This window comes from Ursus americanus, chromosome X (assembly GCF_024610735.1).
Source record: "Ursus americanus isolate L20-20 chromosome X, mUrsAme1.1.p, whole genome shotgun sequence".
Taxonomy (NCBI): Eukaryota; Metazoa; Chordata; class Mammalia; order Carnivora; family Ursidae; genus Ursus; species Ursus americanus.
Genome location: NC_142164.1, coordinates 120,624,554 through 120,645,656, shown reverse-complemented (window position 1 = coordinate 120,645,656; position 21,103 = coordinate 120,624,554). Strand labels below are relative to the sequence as shown.

At 43.4% G+C, this 21,103-nt stretch overlaps 1 long non-coding RNA gene across 3 annotated transcripts in view; it reads left to right on the top strand.

Moving 5' to 3' along the window:
* Positions 1-21,103, top strand: part of LOC123802776 (uncharacterized) — a 77,621-nt gene that overhangs the window by 40,047 nt on the left and 16,471 nt on the right. For all 3 annotated transcript variants that reach the window (XR_015723376.1, XR_015723377.1, XR_006782647.2), the window contains one exon: positions 20,712-20,806. This is a non-coding gene — a long non-coding RNA (uncharacterized LOC123802776). The remainder of the gene's footprint in view (positions 1-20,711; positions 20,807-21,103) is intronic.

The window sequence follows — 21,103 nt, the reverse complement described above, 5'->3', positions numbered from 1 at the left end:
GTGAGGAAGTGGGGTAGCCACCAGGGGAGAGAGGTCGTAGGGTCCTTGGGGAATTCTCAGGATGGCAAAACTAACACCCCATGCTCAGTGAGTGGGGGATTTCATAATGCACATGGCTGTGTAATATATTACATGAGATAATATAAAATAATATATTACATTACATGTTAATGTACACCCATTTTCCAGCCAGAGGAAGTGAGTCACGGAGAGACTGTCATGTGTTCGATCTCTCACAATGGGCAGCCAGGACCCAGACCCATGTAGTTTGAGGATGGAAGTTCCCAAAAGGACAGCTGGGGAGACCTACATGGACCAGGTGGTCAGAGGGTCCTGGGATACTGTGTTCAAAAGAACCCGTAGAGGTCCTGATGTGCTTGTGTCTTCAGAAGGGATTTGCAGTAAGTCAGGGATGACAGTAAGAGAGGCAAGCAACAATAAAAAAAGACCAATTACAAAGAGTACTACTTAAAACCAAAAGTACTGAGCCCGGCTGGCTCAGTCGGAGGAGCACGCAACTCTTGATCTTGGGGTCGTGAGTTTGAGCCCCACGTTGGGCATGGAGCCTACTTAAAAAACTAAATAAATAAAAGCAAAAGTACTAAAAGCAAAAAAAAAATAAATAATCGTAGGGTATTAGTTTAGTAAAGGTTGTGATGTACTTTTTTCAGGAAGATGGATATTAAGCGTGTGTACGTGTGCGTGCTGTACGCACAGGCTAGATAAGATAGCATTTGGGTAAGAAACCAAAAACTGTCATCTACCAAACAGGAAGCGAATAGACACCAGCTACATATCACAAAAACAAGAGATCTCTGAGTAAATATGTTATTTCAGCACATAAGATAAAGGTGAGAAAAAAAAATTAAAGAGAGCATCAACATGGAAGACAAGACATCTGTTGGGGTCCTCTTTAATTTTTTGGACTTTATACATATGTCCCTTGGGTAAGAATAAAAATTAAATTTAAGAGTAAAAGGAGGCAAATTGTAGGTGAACAAGAAAGCGTCCCAAGTGCCTGTGTAAGTGGACCTCGTAGGCCATCGTGAACACAGGGGTTTGTAGGTCGGGTACCCAGCTCCGTCTGAATGCTCCACAAGTGGACCCTAGACAGACGCCAAGACTTTGATTGAAATCAGCATCCTGGAATGCTGACGTCTCTCTGACGGGGGTTCTAGGGGGAGAGAGCAGGGCCATGTGCTGTGAAAAGTGTACTTAGTTCCTAACATTGAGTCCTCAAGATGTGGTGAGTTTTTCCCTCCCCTCCCTACCTCTCTACCTCCTTTCCTTCCTTCCTTCCTTCCTTCCTTCCTTCCTTCCTTCCTTCCTTCCTTCCTTTCTTTTCCCTTCCTCCCTTCCTTCCTTCCTCTTTCCTTCCTTCCTCTTTCCTTCCTTCTTCCCTTCCTTCCTTCTTCCCTTCCTTCCTTCTTCCCTCCCTTCCTCCCTCCCTTCCTCCCTTCCTTCCTTCCTTCCTTCCTTCCTTCCTTCCTTCCTTCCTTCCTTCCTTCCTTCCTTCCTTCCTTCCTTCCTCGTCCTCCTTCCTTCCAACAGAAAATTCAAATATACAGTATAGGACTCAATATTACCAAGAATGGATCCTATGGGGGGAAAATTATCACGACTCTATACAAAATAGTAACTCACTTATTCCCCCCCCCCCCATCGTGTTGCCAAACACAATGAGTTGTTCCTGGCATGCTCCTGCGTGATGAGTGTGGTTTTCATGCCGGTTCATGCCTAGCCTGCTTTTTGTGCTCAATGATGTTAAGTGTTTCACTTCTTCTCAAAGACAGATGCACTAACTAAGATCGTGAAGAGAAGCCATGTGTGATTTTATTCACTGTCTTGGAGCTAAAAGGCACTGGGGACATGTGCGTGGGAGTTTCAGGGAAACACTAAGAAAAGACAGTGAGACAGACCTACTGTCCATGTCTAATATACCCAGGGAGTGTGAGGGAATGAAGTTCTTCAAGGTAATAAGCACAAAAATGGGACGGTCTCTTAAATGTAGTCATGGGTCTCTGCTTGGATATGTTGAGTGTGGCGAGATGTATGGATGAGTCATCCAGGCTTAGCAATTTACCTTCCTTGGGGTGGGTTATGGGTTATGGGTTCTGTGTCAATGGAATGAATCTAAAAGCTATTTCCCTGTTCAGAGAATCTTGGTCTAGTGATTGTACAGTGCCCACGTGGTGTCCATCCTGGAAGACCGGGTTGTAATAAATGATAATGATGATGATGATGATGATGATGATGATGATGATGATATTGATAATGGCACGTGGTACTTACAGAGCTCACCCCGGGCACATCCAGGTGCCAGCCTGCTGAGCACATAGCCCTGCCAGGAGGCAGGCACATGTTTCTGAGCCTAGCTGAACAACTTGGAACATGAGTCCACCTATGGGGACCCTCCTTCAGTATTTCTTCTGGGTCTTTTTTCCCCAAAGACATGACCTGTGCCAATTTGGGAGACAAACACTGCCTTCTTTAGACTGTAGCCAAGCCTGTCTGGGCATGTGCCCCTAATAGACAGATCTGCATGAACCTGAGTAGGTTAAGGGTGATGAGAGTGTAATGGGAACTTTGGAACAAGCCTGTGCAACCCTGACCCGGAAATTCCCTAAGGCCAGTCATTTATGGTACTGAGGAATCTGCTAGACATTTCTTTGCTAATTTCCTGCAGTTTGGTCTGTTTTCTTGCTACTTAGAAGTGAGGGTCAATGAAAAGAGATGAAACCAAATGTGTTCAGTTTTGTAATAAGTCTGGCAAATGCTAAGGAACAGAAGTGCAAAGAAAGGAATGGAGCAGGGCTTTCAGATTTCCCATAAATTTTATTTCTATCAGTTGTCATTGTTTTATGCACACACACATATTCACACACACAAATATAACTTTCCACCCATCCATCAATCCACCCGTGCAACATCCATCCAACTACCAACCCATTCATCTATCCATCCATCCACCCATCCATCTCTCTGTTCATCCATCCATCCATCCAGCCAGCCAGCCAGCCAGCCAGCCAGCCAGCCAGCCAGCCATTCCTCTTTTATTCTGTTTGCATTTATACACTTTGAGGCCAAAATTGAGTTCAATATTCTTTTTCTTCTGCTTACCAGGGATGGTGGCCATAGTTCACAACGCGTCAAAGCAACCACCTTTCCTCTCATGTAAGGCGTCTCATTTGGCTCCTTGGAGCTCCTTCACCACTGATTCTGAAAATCCACCCAGTTCTCCCAGCTTCTGCCCCCAAAGGCACATACCCAGCCTCTCATGCCCAGGAAAGTGCATCAGGATTTCTGTTTAAGAAAATGTTCTCTTCTTCAATGCAGGTGTGGTTATAAACAGCAGCATTGCTTTTTTTTTTTTTAATTGAATGTTTAGGTTTTCTTCAGACTGTCAAGGTTAGGAAAACTGGCCTTGGAATCCAACCGACCTGGGGTTAGATTCTGGTCATGCCTCTGTAAGAAACTCTGATTGTTGTGAAACCAGCATGAGATTGTTTATATAAAAAGCTTACCATGATCTTTGGCATTTACTAGGCCACCAATAATAAGGACTATCAAAAATGACAATAATTAACAATAGATTTTCTTATGTTTGGTACACTGAAAAAAAAGGAACAAATTTTAATAATAATGAATTTTATGTTTGGCACATTGCATAATAATAATAATGATAGCAAATTTTATATCTGGTACACTGTTAATAATAATCATATATTTTATGTCTGGTACCTAGGAAATAATAGTAATTTACTAATTTAAATTTATGAATAAATAGCAATAATAAACCAATGAGATGTATTTAGAATATATTTTATGCATTTTTCATAGTTGCGTATGTAACCTAATATAAACCAATCCTGTTTTGTTGGGTGTTGCAAAATTTGGCATCATTTCTGGTCAGTTGTGGGAAAAACATTGAAAAAAAAAAAATCAGCCCCTGATTTGCAGATGACTGTGAGGAGTCGTGGGAATGTTAGATTATACCGAATGTGATTGTGCAAAGTACTCAGAGGAACTGTGTTACTCAGATCAATTGTGAGCTGCTTGACACCTTCCCGGTTTTTAAGAAATGTTTTTAAAGACATTTTTAACAAATGTTAATTAGCATAGGTAATTTACTTTGGGTTTCACAACTATGGAAGTTACTTGTTTGTTTTCCCAATTTCTGAGCTCCTTCAATGTCACTGAAACCCCTATTTCGCTTATGTGTGGAAATAGAGGAGACTGGTTAAGGGGTATTGAATCATTTTAGATAAATATCCTTAGTGTGTGTGTTTTTTTAAAGTATTTTGTCATTCTTGGATAGAAAAAGATAATTAAAACAATAGATACATTTTTTTAAAGTACAGGAAACACCATTTAGGAAGTTTAAGGACGTCGTGTGTTGAGCACATTTTCTTTTAAAGTACGGGGAGACTTTAATTTAAAGAAAAAGTGGAAAATATTTAGAAATACCAGCATTTGCAGAGAATTAATGTATTTGCCAAGAAATAAGCCTTTTAGCATATCAGTTCATTTGCACATTGGCCTCCAACTTCTGAGCATCCCACGTGTTTCTGTCTTTATTGAGGTGTGATTGACATCTAAAGCTCTATTCTGTGTGTAGCATGACGATTCAGTATTTGCATATATTGGGAAATGATCACCCCAGGTAACCTAGACCACATCCGTGAGCACACACACATGTGATTTTTTCTTTCTTGCGGTGATCCAATACATTCATTTCATCATTAAAGTTTCCCCAGGGCAAATCAAGGGATCTTTCCTAGCAAATTTGCTGAGCAAGAAGATTACTTTTATTTTTAAGCTTTATCTGACTTTTTAAATAATAGGTATTATTTTGGGGGCGCTGATTCGGGTTTCTAGAAACACTGAGCCGAGAGTATGGAGTGTTTACATACTCCGTGTTTTCCTCCACATGCCCCATTTCCTCCCTTTCTACAATCGTCATACATTTGTTACCATCAATGAGCTCGTATTGCCATATTAGTATTTACTAAAGTCCCTCTCTTACTTTAAGTTTCACTCTTTGTCTTGTGCGTCCCATGGATTCCGAAAGATGAATCTCTCTACCATCTGTCCGCCATTGTTGTATTCTACAGAATACTTCTGATGTCCTAAAATTCCCCTACACTCCGCCCCCCTTTTTTAAAAAAATCCCTCCTTTGGTCCCCAGGAGCAGTGACAACCACAGATCTTCTGCTCTCTAGTTTTGCTTTTGGTTTAAAAACATTTTCTAAAAATTTATACAAAAGCACCCATGCAGGTGAAGTGTGTTATTGGAATGCTGAACAGAAGGATCTGATTCCACCATGGTCAATTGGTGGCGTTTCCTACGCCCAGGCAGAAAGAACATGGAACACACAGTGTCTGAGGCAGTGTGCGTGCATGAATCTCACTGCCTTTGTTCAGACGGGACAGTGCCTGCTCTCTGAGGCAGACCTTGGGCTCTCTGCCCGTTGTTGATATTGGTGCCAACGCGGCAGATGGAAATCCTGGCCTTTGCACCAGCCCTGCTGGGCAGGGGTCTGTTGTTGGGGCTGTCACATACCGGCGGCATATTGAAATGACACATGACTCACCAACACAGTCAGGATCAATATGCCGAGGCAAAGTGTGCATGGGCTAGTGTTTCATGCTGCTGCTTTTCAAGTGGACAAGACAGGGCTTTAAAATGCTGTGCGTGTGTGTTTTCACTGAGGCGGCATTTAGCACACTCATCACAAGATGAGCTACGCGGGTATGGAAAAATACGAGAACTTCTATTTATATTTATTGTATTTGCCAAACAGGAGAAAGGCAGCCTTGCAGATAGGTAACACAGTAATTAAGAATGGTACCATATGGTTTCACTCATTTATGGAACATAAGAAATAGCAGGGAGATTGGTAGGAGAAGGAAGGGAGGAATGAAGGAGGGGTAAACAGAAGGGGGAATGAAGCATGAGAGACTATGGACTCTGGGAAACAAGCTGAGGGCTTCAGAGGGGAGCGGGGTGGGGGATTGGGATAGGCTGGTGATGGGTAGTAAGGAGGGCACGTATTGCATGGAGCACTGGGTGTTATACGCAAACAATGAATCATGGAACATTACATCAAAAACTAATGACATACAGTATGGTGACTAACATAACATAATAACATTTTTTTAAATAGTAAATATTAGCCAAAATAGAAAATAACTGTAGAGAGACAATCAGTGATACAGTGTCTGGTGCTGTCAGTTAATTACTCCCTGTCTGTGTGTTCTTCCAACGAAGATGATAAGTTCTTCGAAGAAAGAATCACATTTTGCATTTTTATATCCTTCATGGACGTCAGTGGTTGTTCACTTTTTCAGTAAGTACTGAGTATCTAATAACGTGTTAGACCTTGGAAATAAAGGAAACACTACACAGGATGATTTTTTTTCTCTGCTGGAACTACGTGTATAACAGAAAATATGAATAACAGCTGATTGTGACAGTAGGAGAAGGAAGGGAAGAATGAAGGGGGGTAAACAGAAGGGGGAATGAACCACGAGAGACTGTGGACTCTGGGAAACATACTAAGTGCTTCAGAGGGGAGGGGGTGGGGGACTGGAACAGGCCAGTGATGGGTAGTAAGGAGGGTACGTATTGCATGGAGCACTGGGTGTTATATACAAACAATGAATCATGGAACATTGCATCAAAAACTAATGAGATACTGTATGGTGACTAACATAATGTAAAAAAAAAAAAAAAAGAATGGTACTTGTGTGCCTACAGAGTATGTGCTTCCAAGCTCTGTAAAACTGAGAATAATCACAAAAATGTGACCGCTGTGGGGCTCTAGACGTCAGACCGTAGGGACTCTTTGCTTCCTCTTTCTGTCTGTCAGGCAAAGTTGAAATTTCTCTTTTTTGGATAACATCCTACCCACGCCCACACCCTATTTCACTGTGAAGGGCTTTTCTCCTTCTGTGTCTTTATTTCAGTGAGGGTTTTTGGAGGCATGAGGAGCAAACGTATATCCCAACCGAACGTGTCTCTGCACCTGCTTTTCAAACACAGAGCACATGTGGATTTGTGAATGGTAGTCAGGGGCTTTTTGTGAGATTAATTTGAATCCCAAGAAGAAAGACAACCTAACAAGAAGACGAAGCATGGCTTGACATTAATTAGTAAAATAATGTTGTCTCAACTGCAAGCATATTGCTGGGTAACTATTTCAAAAACGGAATATCAGCATGGAGTTGATTTTCACAAAGAGGCAAGTCTGTCGGAAGAGCGTCCTGCTGGGCCCTGAGGAAGCAAGGGCAAGACTGGTTTCCTTATACACGGCATTCCCCGTCACTGTGTGTGCTCACATGTGTTCAGATGTGTAGACAAAAGGCAAACATCTGATCTTCCCAGGGGCCAGCGGCGAGGCAGTGTGTGCGTGCACATGCCCACATGCGTGTCTGTGTGCATGCCTCTATGTGTGTGCACTCACATTCCTGATGCACGGTGTGCATGTTTTCATGTACTCATGTGCGTGTGTGTGGTGTGTGTACGTGCTGTGCGTGCGCGAGTGTGGTGTGTCATGACTGTGTGTGTGTGTGTGTGCATGCATCTGTCGTGTGCATGTGTGTATTGTGCTGTGTGCACCCATATGTGGCATGGGCCTGTGTATGTGCATATGTGTGTGTGGTGTGCATACATAGGTGCTGTGCTTGTGGGCACACGTGCAGCAAGGCTACTGTGTACGTGTGCATGTGTGAACGCATGTGTGTGCAGTGTGTGGTGTGCATGCACGTGCATGTATGTAGATGCAGCAGCTGGTATGCACGTGTGCCTGCATGCATGCTCGTGTGTGCACACGTGTGATGTGGTGTATGTGCAGTGTTTGGTGTGCACGCATGTGTGTGCATTGTGATATGCATGTGTCTCTGCACATGTTCACGAGCACACATATGTTCACAGGCACACACGTGTTCATGCATACACGTGTATGGTGTGTGGATGCAGTGTGTGGCGTGTGCGTGTGCAGCATGTGGTATGTGTGTGCCTGCACGTGTGTTTGCATGCACACACGTGTTCACGTGCACACACATGTGATGTGTGGGTGCATCGTGTGATATGCATTGTGTGCATGCCTGTGTGCATGTGTGGGTCTGCCTGCACATGTGTGTGTTGCTGGGTGACTGATGCTAGACTCATAAAGGAATTTAGAGATTATTTGTCTAATGAGGTGATTTTAGTCCAATGTAAGCCTTGACACAGTCCCTTCAGGAAACAGGCCCGATCTTTATGGTTTTCCCCTCTCCCCAGCCTGAGTGACATCTGGGCTCTGATGGGGGGCTTCGGTGCCTTCCAGGAAGTGGGGCAGGGGGTTGCAAGCTGCCAGGTGCTGCCCGTGGCTGTCCCAGGTCTGCCAGTAGCTGTTCCAGGCCTTCCAGGGAGCCGCTGGCACTCATGGCTGGTGTCAGTGGCTGGTGAGCAATGTGGTCTGGCCGAGGGCAGATGGCGCTTCTGGCTCCAGTTGTACCAGAGTTGCACGCTCTAGCGAGTCACTGCAGTGCCTTCCACCCCGTCCTGGTGCAGTCTGTCCTGTCCCGTGACCGGGCTCTGGGGTCATGCTGCTCCCCCAAGGGGGGCTGCAGGTTCTTTCTGAGGCTTTCCCCTCACCATCTGCACCATTAGGACCTGAGTGAGGCTGGGACGGGGATGGGGGCAACCGTGCTTTCTCTCTGCTGAGCAAGTCTGATCGTTCAAGAGCAGGCGGGAGCTGTGAATAAGCTCAGAGCTCAGCGTTTCTCTCCGGGAGCCAAGGAATGGATGACTGCTTTCAAGGGTGCCCATCCTCTTGCTCCCCTTTGTAGAGAACCAGCCTGGATCGGAGCCAGAACAGCACTGACCGAAGGACATCTCACCCTGGAGGAAAAAACATAGCAAAGCAGAGAAAGCAAATGAATTTGGATTGAAATCCTGGCTAGTTCAGGGTCCTCTTGAGGGCAACGTAGCCTCCTCTGCCTCAGTTTCCTTGTCTCTGCGAAGTGGGGTGGTTGTGTCACTGTCACAGGGATGGAGGGTGCAGTGAGGGGACCACAGTGAGCAGACTCTCAGGACTCATCCCTGTGTTTTAATGACTGATGGCTGATGGCGGGATGGACACGGGGCATTGGAGAATAGGAACAGATCATGGCGGGTCCCAGGGACTCCTTTGTTTGAGAGCAAAATCTAGATAACTTTGGTTCTGGGGGGCACTTGGAAACATCTAGAGACAGTGTTGGCAGTCACAATGGGTGCAGATGTGTGCTCCTGGCATCTGGTGGGGGGGAGAACTGGGACGCTGCCCAACATCTTACAGTGGCCAGGACATCCCCACCTCAGATTGTTGTCCAGCCCGAAGTGTCAGTCGTGCTGAGGCTGAGAATACCTGACCTGGCATGAGGGGATCTATCTATCTATCTATCTATCTATCTATCTATCTATCTATCTATCTATCATCTCTGTCTATGTATCTCTCTATCATCATCTACCCATCCATCCTTCCAGCCAGCCATCCAATCTATCAACCTCTCTATCTATCATCATCTACCTATCCATCCATCCACCTATTCTATGTATCAATTTATGTATTTATGTATCTATCACCTCTCTTTATGTGTACATTATTTATATGCAATATATTCTTTCATGAACATTCTTAATGTGTACATATAATATTTATAAACATATAAAACAATATAAGCATATGCACATATATGCACCTATTTTTTTTTCTTAAAGATTTTATTTATTCATTTGATTGAGAGAGAGAGAGACCACAAGCAGGGGGACAGGCAGAGGGAGAGGGAGAAGCAAACTCCTGGCTGATCAGAGCCCGACACGGGACTCAATCCCAGGACCGTGAGATCGTGACCTGAGCTAAAGGCAGATGCTTAACTGAATGAGCCACCCAGGGGCCCCCACACCTATTCTTTTATACATTTATATATGTATTACATATGTATGAGTTATAAATGTATGTACATATCCGAATCAATGATAACATAATGTATGTATGTGGATGTCCATATATATATATATGGACACTCATTCTTCTGTTTGTCTGTTTGCTTGTTTTTAGGAAGCCCTACACCCAATGTGGGGCTTGAACTTACGAACCTGAGATCAAGCACTGCTTGCTGTACCGACTGAGCCAGCTGGGCACCCCTGCACGCTCATGCTTTTGTCTGTATATGTGTATTTTACATATATGTAAGTCACACACATATATCACACATATATGCAGATGAAAGATTATATGCAGAGGAATATATTATAATTATAATATATTCTAGGAATAGAATATATTATATGGGACTATATCCCATATGTATCTCAATGGGAGTGTGTGTGTGTTTGGGCACATTTGCTCCTTCAAATCCGTATGAAAACAGTCTCCAGCTTCTCACTTATGAGCAAGATGACAAGCACACCCAAAGACAAAAGGAGTGTCACAAACATTGGTTCTTTATCTGAGCTTTGGTCCTCAAGTACTGGATGGTTTCTGTTATATTTCTCTGTATCTCGTGCACGCCCGGACATTTAGTACTCACTCAAAGAATTATTGCTTGCCCGAGAAAATTAATAAGTGGAGGGTGTCTACTATTTCTTTAAAGGGGATTTGGCGGTCAGGAGTGGTGTGGACTACTATCCATTGGATTCTGTTATTGATGGTTTTCTGCGGATTCTCGTCTGCCGTTCCTTAGCCGTGAATATGGGGTAGTTTGGGGACACAACAGGTCTGTCAGGGAGGCTCATATATTTGGGGTGATCATCATAGAAAGGAGACCAGTCAAGTGGTGTTTTTGGCACCAACAACCTTGATGGTTAAGATCCAAGTTTCTAGAAAGGAGAATATGGAACAGGAGCTTGAGACACATGGCGGGGAGCTAGCCGTTTGCTGACGGACGGAGGCACTCATGAATCAGTGGCGTCATCCCATCTTGACCCACTGGGAGGGCTGGGAGCCTGGGCTGGGCTGATGGACTTGTCTTTGGCACAAGCCAAGGAGACGTCTGTCAGGGATGGTCCCTTTCATGGGGTCAAAATGGGTGTCCACTGGGGATGTGCACTTCCTCATCTTACCATAACATTGAAGCCTGGTCTGGAATCCAAAAGGTTTATATATATATATAGACATTCTTCAATAGTCTCCCTATCAAAAAAAAAAAAAAGATGCAAATTCAGACCGAAACAATTGCGGGGGGGGGGGGGGTTGGTGTCTGCGAACTTCTGTGGGGCTGGCCGTCGTCTCTCCCCTGCTCGGGTCAGATTGCATTTGTCTGTGAGGCCTCAGAGCGCAAGCACGGGCGTGCGTTGTCTTTGATGGGATTGACTTTAATTGCTCAACACAAAACACTTAGAGCTGGAATTTCAGATTGCTGATAATGAGCAGGGCGTTGTTCTGGAAGACTCCCGGAAAAATTGTGGTCACTAATGCAGAAGCAGAAGGGACCAGCGAAGCTCAACTGGGAGAGTCTCCAGAACCTTCCTCATTAAGAATTTAAATAGCTTTACGGTAAAGGTGCGGCTTAGAGGCAAAGATACCTGCTCTGAGAATGGAACAGAAAATATAGCTGAGTATTTGGGGGAAGGATGATTCGAATGAGATTTCACTGCCGTGTGGACCTGCTGAGAGCTCCCAGTAGGCTCCTAGAAGTGGCTGCATTGCTGTATTTCAGGCGTCAGCCAGCCATGCAGTGAGCCCCACATCTGGCCCACTGCCTGATTTTATAAATAAAGTTTTATCAGTACACAGCTATATGCGTTCATTTGCATATCAGTACTGTCTCTGGCAATTCGCTGTTGCAATGACAGATTTCAGTATTTTAAAGGAGATCCAGTGGCTCAGAAAGCCCAAAGTATTTAACTCTTTGGACTTTTCAGAAAACATTTGACAAACCTTTCTCTCTTGGTAAACTTGGCTGCCTTTTAGACAGAATCCTCATGGGTCCGTGGCTTTAGAGATTTAAAATTATCACTTGGGAAATTTTTGTTTCTAGTATGTAAAGTTTGAATACCTGTTTTCTCTCTACTGTTTATATTTCCTTGGAGTATGTAGTCACTGTCTTTAAAACGATAAAGAAAAACGAAACAACAATGAGATCATTTACATGTTGGGGAGCCCACATTTTTTGTTTCTTCTGGCTGATTTTAGGTCACTCCACCTAAATTGCTGTTTTTCTAAGAAAGGCTGGCTGAAAATTTCACCTAGAATTTTATGTGTAATCTTCGAATATTGTGAAATGGAGAATTCATTTTTTTTTCTTAAAGATTTTATTTATTTATTCGACAGAGAGAGACAGCCAGCGAGAGAGGGAGCACAAGCAGGAGGAGTGGGAGAGGAAGAAGCAGCCTCACAGCGGAAGAGCCTGATGTGGGACTCGATGCGGTAACGCCGGGATCACGCCCTGAGCCAAAGGCAGACGCCCAACCGCCCAACCGCTTTGCCACCCAGGCGCCCCTGGACAATTCATTTTTGATTAACCAATAGATTCCATTTTCACTGAAAGACAAAGACATAGACAAAAGATCCCCAGCCATGGCTTATCTGAGCTTTACTTCTCCCTCTTCACCTCCTGCCCAGCGGGCGTCTCGCTTCAACCCACCGTCTTCACTTAGCTCCTTCTCCTGTCTGCATTTTGAGGTGGGAGTCCTATTTCCGTCAATACAAAATTCAGCATTCATGCACATCCCATGGCATTTTTCTCCCTGTCTGAAGTCGCTGTACCCGTCTTATTTCCAGTCACCTCTCCCTGACTCTTGGTCTCCCATAGCTCAGTGGGCTGTGGAGCTGCCCCAAGACTCCTGGCCTCCCGCCCAAACAGACGTTGAGCAATCCATCGTCCCTTTGGTTTAGTTGCCAATGAGTGGAAGAGACATTTCAAAGCCAGGAGATAAGGACCTGGGGGAAGAGGGTCCTTTGCATCCATGCACTTTGATAAAGACCCTCACTGATTCTCAGGGGGGTGGATTTATTACATTCTGATGCTTTATGAAGTGATTGAGTAACCTAGGTAGCCAAAGAATCGGCTTGAAAATGAGCAATAACACAATGGTTTCCTTGATTTTTAACTGCATCTAGAATTGGTTGAATGTTATCTCTGAACCCTTCTAGTTTTCTCTTTCCCGTTGGTTATTTTAGGGGCAGCCCTGACTCAGCTGTTGTTGGGATGTTGGAAGACAACCGACACATCTTAGAGCAAACCGACGACCTCAGATAAGAAAGTAGGACTCCGTATCAGGAAAAGCATAAGGCTGAGTTTCAGAAACTCGTCATAGAGCAGGCTTTTTCTTTCCTTTTTTTTTCCTGCCCAAATTCAGATTGTGATTCTGGACGTAAAGGATAATTGTTTTGTCTGAATTTTAGGTCAAGTTTAAATCCGAGCCATTTGGAAAAATTCTCAAGCCATGTTGACAATACTCAATAATACATTTTTTAGGTAACATGAAATTGGTCATATCACACCAACATGTCACACTTCGCTTGTGCTGTATTCATACCGTATAAGGAATTTTGTCCTCAAATGCACCTTTTTTTCCCCCCCAATAACTTCCATCCACGTCTTTATACGTAATGCTGTGGTCCAATGGCAGGACTGATGGTAACTGTAACATCAATTAAAGGCTGGGTCTTGTTAGTGCTCACCGAATGAAGGAATGAGAATCTATGAATTTCATCAATGTGTTGGCTTATTTTCTCAAATAAGTTAAGTAGGAGCTTTCTTTCTTTGAGGACAATAGAGAATCAAAGTACTTGTATTGCTTACGTTTATTTGAATTTGTCCAGTTCCATACGTCTCCTACTACTCCCAGTGATGGCCTTCCTAAGTGTCCTTGCACTGGTTCAAAAAGAGCTTCCCATCCCAAAAAGAGCCTCTCACCCAATGGTCTTAAAAACCAAAGTAACACCAGGAACATAACATTGTTCTTTATTTCCTGCAGTGACCAGCACACTATCAATTATATTTATAATGATAGGTTTCATACAGCATGTAAATAATACGCAGGCTGTCTGAGCCAATCCAACAAGAAGTACTTTTAGTGAAGCGTTTCCTCCCAGTCATTAGAAATCAAAACATTCTAGGGGCGCCTGGGTGGCACAGCGATTAAGCGTCTGCCTTCGGCTCAGGGCGTGATCCCGGCGTTGTGGGATCGAGCCCCACATCAGGCTCTTCCGCTATGAGCCTGCTTCTTCCTCTCCCACTGCCCCTGCTTGTGTTCCCTCTCTCGCTGGCTGTCTCTATCTCTGTCAAATAAATAAAATCTTAAAAAAAAAATCAAAACATTCTTTAGACATCGTCTCAAATAACCCAACATTTCAGTTGCTGTTCAGATAATCAAAAAGAAAGCACTGTCAACAGACTTATTCACTAATACAGCAGAAAATGAATGTGCTGGCAGCTGATGTGTTTCATATTACAGAGTAATAATCACACAGCTTAGCTCGGGTCTGCAAACCTGAATCAGCCTGCAAGTTTGCTTCCAAAAGAGGCACAGAGTATCACCAGGTCCTGGTTGGGAACACGTGCCATGCTCAAGTTTTGTGATTCGAGGATGGGCTTTATTTTTCTTTTTCTTCTTTTTAAATATTCTATTCATTTATTTCAGAGAGAGAGGGGTGGGGCAGAGAGCGAGGGACAGAGAGTCCGAAGCCGACCTTGTGCTGAGGGATGAGCCCTGAGCCCAACTGGGCTCTGGATCCCAAGAACTGAGGTCGTGACCTGAGCCCAAATGAAGAGTCAGACGCTCAACCAACTGCACCGTCCAGGGGCCCCCTAGGATGGGTTTTAAAAGGAACCAGTTTCAAAGGTGCGGGAAGGACATAGGGAAGCTCAAGGCAAGAGGGCAGGAATCTGAGCATAAAAGAGCAAGAGGAAGAAGAGTTGCCACAATCTTGAGGCTTGGGTGTGGTGCGTGGGAAGGGGCACCTCGCAGGGAGGCATGCAGCCAGTTTCCCTCTTCTCCCTCACTCCTGCTTTCCGCTGGTATATCCGAGCCTTCTGACGGATTGGAAACCAGAGCTAAGGGAATATTTTGATCCAAGAAACTCTCCGGGAGCTCAGGGCAGAGAAAGGTGAACCGAGTCATGATGGATGAAAAGACAAGCAGGAGATACCCAGCAAAGATGGTTAGACTTCTTTTCACGTGGCTGTTTGATTTTTGTTTGTTTGTCCACTCATTTTTGCTTGTGTCCGTTGGAGCAATCTCGTTGAGCTGGTGATCAGAAATCAAACACTTATTTATTTATTTATTTATTTATTTTCAATTTTAAAAATGTATTTATTTATTTTCTTTAGAGGGAACATGAGTTGGGGAGGGGCAGAGTGAGAATCTCAAGCAGGCTCCACGCTGGGCACAGAGCCTGAGGCAGGACTCAATCTCACGACTCTGAGATCATGACCTGAGCTGAAACCAAGAGTCAGATGCTTAACCAACTGAGCCACCCAGGTGACCCAATTTTTTATTATTTTTAAAAGTAACCTCTACACTCTGCATGGGGCTCAAACTCACAACCCCCAGATCAAGAGCCACATGCTATACCAACTGAACCAGCCAGATGCTCTCCGATGTCAAAATTTTATGTACCATTGTAGAAAGGGTTAACAGCATCAGTGATTTCAGTAACCACAGTTAACTGGGATGAATTCAGTGAACTACATTATCAAGTGATTTTATTGTTCTTTTCTTAAATCCTGAAGAGACTTACCAAATGTCACACTGTCACTCTGTATGGAATGATTTTTTAAAAAATTTCTCTGAATGCACCTTTTGTCGGATACGGACTGCCTTTCCATTCAGAGAACCATTTTCTTATGCAAATGTATCCAATGAGAGGCCGTTCGCATTCAGCTCGTTTTGTCAATGTTACCGATTGGAAGAAATACCGATTTCTTTCCTAGAATCGATTTCCCTTTTCTTTGATATAATAATATATGCTATCCCTTAAAAGATGAACTTTCAGGATGCTATTATCTGAAGTAAATCACAGATCAATGAAACACAAGCAATTTTTCAATAACAATTAGATCTCTTGAATGATGCACTTTCACATTGAGATTTCCTAACTCAATAGTGATAAGGATGAAGAATTACCTCAAATCATTTTAAGGCTTTGCAGAATACATTTTTGGGAGCTGCATTGAATGAGACAGCATTTTAGGGATCGAGGCATCTTTCAATATTATGACATCCTGACTTTGAGAGTGCATAGTTTGTGAAAATGTTCCCCCATCCTCTAACAAAGGGTTTGTGCTGTCTTGGTTTGGGAAGTAAGACTGTGACACTCTCCTCTTGGAGAGCCCCAACATCCTCAGGTTTGCAAAGGAGTGAACATGATGTGTCTACTTTTGACAATAACTTCAGATACTGAGCATTTTTTCATTTGTTTGTTTTGAAAGAGAGAGAAAGAGCGCATGTGAGCAGGGGAGGAGGGGCAGAGAGAGAGGGAGAGAGACAATGTTAAGCAAGCTCCGTGTCCAGTGTGGAGCCTGACAGGGGGCTTGATCTCACGACCCTGAGATCACGACTTGAGCTGAAATGAAGAGTCAGACGCTTGACCGACTGAGCCACTCAGGCGCCCTGACTGTCTTCATACACATATGGTTTATCATGCGGTTGGGAAAATTATCGGATGTATTTCAATAGTTACCTTTAAAAAATCTTCTAAGGTTCTCTTTTATGGCTATGAGATATGATATGAATATGGGATACTTTGGAATCATTAAGATTTTGTTTCCAATCTAGACTCGGTCATTTACCGGAAAATGAACATAAAACACATTTTAAGTCTCTGGGTTTTTTTTATTCTTCTGCAAAACAGAAATTATTCTTATTGTATATATTAGTTTTCAGACATTTTCTCTCTCAGTGTTTACTTTATACACACACACATATACATATATATAATACATATGAATTATATGTATTACTAATCTTTTCTTCTGTAGTGTCTGATGTCCTGATATTCCCATAAAGCACATTTTTCATCTCAAGAAGTTTGACTTGAGTCTTATTTTTGTATTTTACTTGTCTGTCCTTAAAATACTCAGGTTTTCCTCTACTTTCTTGAACATCTGGAATATTGGTATACATCAGATCGAATGTCCCTGTGCACTCATTCTATCACTTGTGTTATTTCCAGGTTAGTTTCAATGGATCCATTTCATCCTAATGATGGGCCATACCTTTCTACTACTTTGCATGCCTGGTCATTTTTGGTTGGTGCCAGACATTGTTAACGTTCTGGGATGCAGCCAAAAAACATTTTTTTGGAGGCTTGCTTTTTTTTTTTTTTTTTTTTAAGATTCTATTTCTCTAAGTAATCTCTACACCCAACATGGGGCTTGAACCTACAACCCCAAGATCAAGAGTCGAGAGTCTCAGGCTCCACCACATGAGCCAGCCAGGTGTCCCTGGAGCCTTGTTTAAGTTTAGTTAGGCAGAATCAAAGCAGCCTTCAGTTGATTGTTTCTCTCCACACAATACTGAGACAATACTATTTGGAGCACTCTACCTCATGCCCCAGTCTTGCAAACTTTCTCCTACTTTTACTTGGGAGAAGAGTAACTTTTCCTGACCCAGCGTGAGTACCAGAGATTGTTCCCTCTCCTCCTTTCAAGGATTCTTTCCCCAGGCGAGTGCATTTTCTTCTCCTCGATGTGCTGATGAATCCGACTTGGAAGAGGACCTCCTGAACATAGTTGTGCTTCTTTTTCTGTGTTGCTGTTATCTCTCCAGTACTCGGCCAACTCTAGCTGAGTCGGCGTCCTCAAACTCCCAAATGCATGTCCTCAACCCAGAGCACTGGCCAGGCATTCTCTGTGTTTCTCCCCCTTTTGCTGCACCCTTTGGAATCTCTCTCCAGGCAATAAGCTGGGGGAAATTGGAGGGATTGCCTCATTTGCCTCGCCTCTCTCAGGGATGACTGTCCTATATCTGAAACCTTTGTTTCATATATTGTGTCCGATTTTTAGGAAGTTATCTTAAGATGGGAGGGTACATCTGATTCTTATGACGCCATCTTGGCTGACCATAAGTTGTCTCAAGGCTTGAATGAAACGGCATCACTAATGTGGTTGCACATGGACATCATGCAGGAAATGTGGTCTTTCTCACTCATAGTATGGTGTTAAGATTTGGATATTTCAGGGCTACTCTAATTGGGGTAACTCATGTGAAGCTAGGACACTCAGGATATGAGCTTTCACCTGGTGTCCTCTGTGTTTTAATTTTAGGAGTAGGAAAAAAGAGGAAAACACATTTATGTTGAATTTAAACACACAAATACCCATCATTCTGCTAAACACGTAGTGTTCCTTTGTAGTACTCCTTTTATACTCAATGGACCAGAAAGATGGTAAGCAAGGTTCTCAGTTCCTTGATTACTTGGGTGAGTTGGGAGGGGGACCAAAAACCATCACCCAGCATAGTCTGGGATTTTAGTACATGTTGGGTAATTAGTGAATATAAAACTTAGGGTAGATTCTGCCTCCTTTTACAAAGGTTCAGCTCTTTCTCATCTTCTGTTAATTTTTGTAGAAACAGAATTGTAGGCTTCTTTCCTTTTCTCACTAAATCATGTTAACCTTGACTCTAGCTCCAGGGAACATGTTCTTAGAATTTTAAAATTTCAAGTGTCTTTCCCATGACATACATTTTGGTAAAAGTTTTCTAGGTAATAAAAAGAAATATATGCATGGGTCACACGACATGTATTTGAACATTTGTTTCTGTGGGCTAACCTCTCCAAAGATACGTATCTCTTAATGGCTTCTACTTGATGGTGTTTAAAGCAGAACGAAAGGAATAATTTAGCTTTTTTAAAAAAAGATTTTATTTATTTATTTGACAGAGAGAGAGACAGCCAGTGAGAGAGGGAACACAAGCAGGGGGAGTGGGAGAGGAAGAAGCAGGCTCCCAGCAGAGGAGCCTGATGTGGGGCTCGATCCCAGAACGCTGGGATCACGCCCTGAGCTGAAGGGAGACGCTTAACACCTGAGCCACCCAGGTGCCCCTAATTTAGCTTTTTGAAAGCACCATTTGGTGGAAGGTTAACTCTCCTCAATGTACCTTGGGAATGGAGCCAAGATGAGAGTTTGGAAGAGGTCACAGTGGGATCATTTCTACAAAGTGGTTAAGGAGTGAAGTGATGGGTCTTCCATGCAATGCTGGGGAGAAAGGATTCTCCAATGGAACTATCATCTTGGGGTAAAATCAAAATACTAAATTGATGTGACCCTTTAATTCCAATCCAAACTCAAATGATATTTCTTTACTCATTTGATTTTTTCATATTTTGTTCCTCTTTTTAAAAATAAAATTGTTTATATTCAAGGTGTTCCACATGTTTTGATAGATATATACATATTGAAATGATGATTAATTAATGTAACCATCTACCCACATAGTTATCATTTTTGTGTGTGTGGTGAGGGCACCTGAGATCCACTCTCTTACCAGATTTCCAGTATTTAATATGGTGTTATTAATTATAGACACCATGCTGTGCATTAGATCTTCAGAACTTAGGCATCCTATGGAACTCAAAGTTTGTACCCTTTACCAACATCGTCCGTTTCTCCCCACCCCTCAGCCCCTGAAACCCACCATTCTACCGTGTTTCTATGTGTTCAACGTTTTCAGATTCCACATATGAGTGTTATCTTGTGGTATCTGTCCTTCTGCGCCTGGCTTACTGCACTTGGCACAACATCCTCCAGGTTCATCCGTGTTGTTGGAAATGGCAGGACTTCCTTCTTTTTTAAGGCTGAACAATAGTCCCTTGTGTATTTAGACAGTAATTTCCTTACCCAGTGATCTGCTGACAGACACTTGGTTTCCATATCGTGGCTGTTGTGAACCGTGTTGCAATGAGCATGGGAGTGTGGATATGTCTTTGAGATTCATATTTCATTTCCATTGGGCAGATGCCCACCAATATTCATTTAAAATGAAGGACTGTCCAAGCACTGTGAGGCTGGGACACCCATGCCAGGGGAGAGTACGCCAGCCTGCAGGCACTATTAGCTCACCTGGGGGGTAAAGGTACTGAGGAGGGCAAATTGGTTGCCATTCTTGATATGTCTCCAACCCCCAACCTCCTCGCAGACCAGTACAAGACAGATTCATCGTTTTCAAGAGGCTATCTTATGTGGGAAAGGCGATTTGATTTGCCTCAGTGTTCTAAAAGAGGTCATTTATCTTTTTCCCTGAGAATTTGTTCCCTACTGGCAGTCTGTTTTGCTTCATCTCACCAGACACACGGACGTCGGAGTCATTATCTCGAGAGTGGCTCCTGCTCATTGTGGTTTGTTTGAACACGACTTGATTCCAGAAACCAGACACCAAAGAAGATATTAACCTACTTATGAGAAAGGCACCCCTACAGCGGGTGGTTCTGGGACCTGAGTGTGTGTCAGAAACCCACAGAGGGCTTCTCAAAATAGAGTTTTTGATGCTGTGGGTCTGGGGATTCGCATTTGTCCTGCGGGTTTGTATCTGGAACCAGTTCCCAGAGGGTGCTGATGCTGCTGGCCCAAGGACCCCCTTTGAAAAGCACTGCCTTACAAGTTCTTGTGATTCTTTTGTAAGCACTGTGATAGTGTTATAAAATGAGCTGAAGAGTGGGTTTATTTTCTCATGAAAAAATGAAAACATATTCTACTGAGAGTCTTTGCTTATACTGAGGTTCTGTTTCCCTTTCTAGTATGTTCCACACTGCGTTGTGTACACCGTACTCAAAGATTCACAATTGGAGCTGCTGGATTTACAGACGGGAGCTCAGTTCTGTTCTTTGTACAGGTGAGAGACCGATAAATCCGCAACGTGTGTAGGAGGTGTGGTCTTCCACGGGCAATGTAACTGCATCCATGAATGGATGAATTGCCAAGCTTCCGCCATGTTTTCCTGAAGGAATGGAAACAGGTTTGAGAGAATGGAGTTGGTCCAGAACATGTGGCTCAGCCAGGCCACCGATTCCTTGGAAGTCAGAAGGGAAAACGAGGAAGAGGGGATCAGGCAGGGAGAGGAAATAGGTAGCCCTGTTCTGCCAATAATATTCTAGTGTTGGCTTTAGCCAGAGGGGTTCACGTGGCCGTG